Consider the following 4,455-nt stretch of genomic DNA (forward strand, 5'->3'; position numbering starts at 1 on the left):
TGGGATGTTAGCCCTCTTCCATTTAGTCCCTGAGCGTAAACCACCCCGCTTTAGAGGAATCTTAGTACATTGTCGCTTAGGTCTGACTGCATGACCTATAGCGGATTGATCGAGAGCAGAGACCTGAGACTGTGTATCTTGATCAGAATCAATATCATTGTAATTATCTGCATTGCCCTCAGCGGGCGAGCCCTCAGAAGCCGGGGTTACATTGTCCGGGGTGTCTGGTATGACTTGGGAAGCAATGTCAGCAATCGTGGCTGCACTGAAAACATCTTGTGTGATAATTTCATCTGTCAAAGTAGTAACAAGTGTAGGTGGGGACAGGCAAAGCAAATCAGGAGATTGGCTCAGCCCCAATGACTCCCTCCTTTGCATATTAATCTTCTGTACGGTCTGAACAAGATAGTTGTTAATCTTGTTTTGTTGAGCTCCAACAAGTTTTTTAGGCATGGCTTATAATATGACAAATATTGGGGAAGAACGCATGAACAACTGTACGTAAGATTTTATATAGGCTAGGCTTACTTAAAAAATGATGTCGAAGATGAATCCTGTAGCATTTCTGGCCCTGCCCCTGCCTCCTCCTGCCGATGAGGGCTGTAGAGGGCCCGCCCTTTGTCCGGGCTTCGTCCGGCGCCCGCCCGCGCGCGTCCCGCGACGCGGAAGGAGCGGCGTTCTTTTAAGCGCTTCCGGGCGCTTGGGTGACGTGTGTGGGACGCTAGGGCGCCTGGGAATTATAGTCTGCCCACACCGGGGCGATACAGTGACGGCAGCGATGGCCGAGGAACCGCCGCGGAGCACCAGCAGCACCAGCAGGACTCAGGTTAGTAGGAATTCGTTCCCCCTTCGCGTTTCAACAGCCTTCCAGTCACTATATTGACCACCCACATACTCTGAATGATCTCAAATGGATCATACTTGAAACCTTGACCTCAACATCACCTAAGGCAGAGAAAGAACAAAGATGGGTGCACCGTCTAAAGACCAATCAAAAGGGACTTAACGATGATATTCCGTGGCTGAGTGTCTAAAATTGACATCATATCACAATGAAATACGAGCATGAGCCAACAACCCCCGCAATTCCCCAGCCCCCCCCCCTTTTCCCTTCCCCCCCCCTCTCTTTGGAACCACAGATGTTTTCTTTTCACATGCAGCATATTCTGCACATACTGTCATTCAGTTGTTACGTCTGGTGTTCAGATTAACAGCTTTCTTGAACAAACATCACTTCGCTAATGTGTTACTGACATTCTATTTATAGCTGATATGACTCGAATCCCCATTGAGTGCTCATACAGCGGCACCATTGCGGACATGAGTATCTATTTCTATTAGCTATTTAACTTTTACTTTTATCCTTTTGTAATTTTTGCAATTTCCAATTTGGAATTGTTTGGACTCTTCCTTCTCAAAGTACATATCCTCCGTAATGTACTTATTATTAGTCTTTCTTCGGAACACATACCAACATTTAACCCCGCCTTCCAAGTCTTCCTCGGAAACAGGAAGACAGCGTCAGCACAAGTCGTGCTAGCCACAGAATTGCGGTAGGAAGAAGCAGCTACCCGGAGCTTATGGAGAAGACACGTAACGTTGTACTCCCCTTCCTTTGTATATATATTTCTTAAACATTGTCCCTTTTTTCCCATTTTCCTGCCATTTACCCCACAGTAATACGCACCCTTGCCCTCCCTGCGAAGCTTTGAACTGGAGCTTCCGAAGGTACGCACACTCGCTTTATTTTGCTTCTTGTCGCGTTAACCAGCAATACGCCTCTCGGCACCCATACTTTCTTTGTGCACGCCTTTTTTGTTAGCCGCATGACAAACATCGGCATAAGCGACACCACTAACGCGTAACATGCAGACTGTGCTTTTTTCATGGGTTACCATTTGGTCCTTATACGTCTTCTTAACAAACATGGTACACCCGCTAAGTATGTTAATAGATCACCTTAAGGTTCTATCTGCCCTAACAATATTTACTTGATTCATTATCACTAACCACACACCCTACAGATTTATGAATGTGCAACAAACAGAACCATATGTAAGTGTGCGCTTAACTAACATAGCCGCGCCTTCCATTATCCTCCCTACTTTTTTCTGTCATTAATAGTATGTTTGTTAACCCCTCTAATTTCTTCTTTTTGTGCTTAAGACGACCCCATTTTAGAAACACCTCACCTGCTGTGTGTTCGAATCCTCACTTGCAAAAAGAAATGATAACAAATGTATTTAAAGATTTGCCATCTATATTTGCTTTTGTATAATCAACATAGCTTCGTCATACCAAGACCACGGTTTCCCTGGACTAATGAGGACCCGTGTGTCTATCTTCTTTCTCCTTCCTTCTCCCTATAGGTATTATCCTTATCAGAGTTCAATCGAGTAGTACTCGAACTCCCAACTTGGATTTGGTCATTCCCCATTTCCTTCATATATCACTCCTTTCTGAGGTCCTGAAGAAAGCCCCCTGACCCTTCTGGGCAATCGACGGCTGAAACATGTCGACCAACTATTCAGACTAAAAAGTGCAGTGGACTCATTACATGCCCTATCTGCACATTTCCAGAGTTTACCCTTTTCCCTTGCACCGCACGGAATAAAATTGAGACCAGGTAGCAAGAGGAATTTTTAACACAACTATTTTTCACATCACAAGAGCACTTCACAATTTTTTTTACAATATTTTTTTCTCTGATCACTACTGTAACATCCAGTGGTTCCCTCCGGGCGGAGTAAGCATGAGAGAAAACCCTATGATGATGCTGACACGTAGCTAAATCAAGGCGGAGAATCAAGATATACCGCCCCTGAACCGCTCTACGTGAATGAGGGTTTTTTATCAAATTTTGGAAACAACCACCTGAACCCTGGTGACAGGTACCAGTGATCCATTCCCCTTTGATTATGAACGAGTTCCATGCAGACCCATCCACGAGGGACACAGTTAAAAGCGGGAAGAGGGTCAAAAGTTGTTAATTTTCCAATAAGATGGCTTCATTTGATGAATCTGTACAAACTTTGGCAGATCCGTCAGAAGGGCAGATCTCAATAGGGGGGGAAACATATTTCATTTGCTAGTAATGTAGACACTGATGGATGAATCAAATGACATTAGGCAGGCATTGAACAAATTAAATCTAGTGAGGAGATGTCAAACTTTATCCACATATGACAGGCCGGTCTTACCCCAGTCATTTACAACCACACATCTACCTTCATCTCCCCACACACCAACCATCCTATGTCAAGACACCAACCCTAAATCTCCACCCAATCACCATTTACACATATACACCCTCATATGACCACTCACCCACTATCAGGGTAATTTGGGGAGAGAATGTAGCCTTACGGCTAGAGCGGTTGACCTCGAAGCTGGGGAACCGGGTTCGAGTATCGGCAAAAATACATCAACCATCAGATATTCAAAACCCCAAATTAAATAAATCATGAAAATTGCCCTGTGAAATTCACTGAAAAACCATAGTTTTTACAGGTCAGTGAACACAAACTCAAACAAAAACCTGAGATTCACCAGTTACAGTGTGCAATGCACACACAGCATAGCTCACTTCTGTCCCAATGAGTACTCCACTTTGCCAACGACACATAAAACAAGCATTTGCAATGCAATGGGCAACGCATTTGTGAAAGTTAGAGCTATTGGCATTGCAAATAGCAGCGGTGTGGAAAGCGGGCAGGCGTTGGCATGCACTTCTAGGAAATGCTCGATGTAAATGGCTAGCCGCAAAGGAAGATGGCCCCATGAGTGATAACCTCCAGCTGCAATGGGGGACACATTAAAAATACAACCGTGATGTGAAAATAATGCCGATTAGAAACACAAAGATGTAAAATGTTGCCAAAAAACATATCTTAGAAGCACAATGGCAGTACAGGTAAAATAGGGAAAAATGTAGTTGCAAGTAAAGTAAAAAAGAGGAAACATAAATGCTGATGCAAAACCAATGCCCAAAAAATGCAGATACTTTTAAAGCGCTTACTATGGATTGTATTGTTACAGAGGCAGAGTACATAGAAAAGCAATTCAATTCAAAACAAGCTTTATTCGGTTAGTATACAACCATAAAAGGATTCTAAAAAACTTCAAATATAAAAACATTAAAACATTTATCATAAATCATCACAATGGGATATAAATAATTTATCACGGTGAGAAATAATAAAATTCATGTAAGGTTCAATTACAAGCTAGGTTATCATTATACATAAAGTGCTAAGTGCATTTTGAGGAGAAGACCATATTTATCTTTGAAGCCAAAAAAAGAAAACATTTGCCTGGGAATTTAAAACACTAGTTATGCTAAGAACGTTATAATTTCCGTAGACTAAAATCATTTCATTTTCCTGCCCGATTCAATTACTACATTCCATATCGTCTCCTAATACCCAGTGCTACTTTAATGAAACCCATCATTGC

The 4,455-nt window shown here is 42.7% G+C and overlaps 1 pseudogene; it reads left to right on the plus strand.

The window, feature by feature from the left end:
* The first annotated feature begins 778 nt into the window (after nt 1–778).
* The window catches only part of LOC146861150 (uncharacterized), a 19,823-nt pseudogene continuing 16,146 nt past the window's right edge, over nt 779–4,455 (plus strand).

Source organism: Triturus cristatus, chromosome 3_1, assembly GCF_964204655.1.
Source record: "Triturus cristatus chromosome 3_1, aTriCri1.1, whole genome shotgun sequence".
In the NCBI taxonomy this organism is placed as follows: domain Eukaryota; kingdom Metazoa; phylum Chordata; class Amphibia; order Caudata; family Salamandridae; genus Triturus; species Triturus cristatus.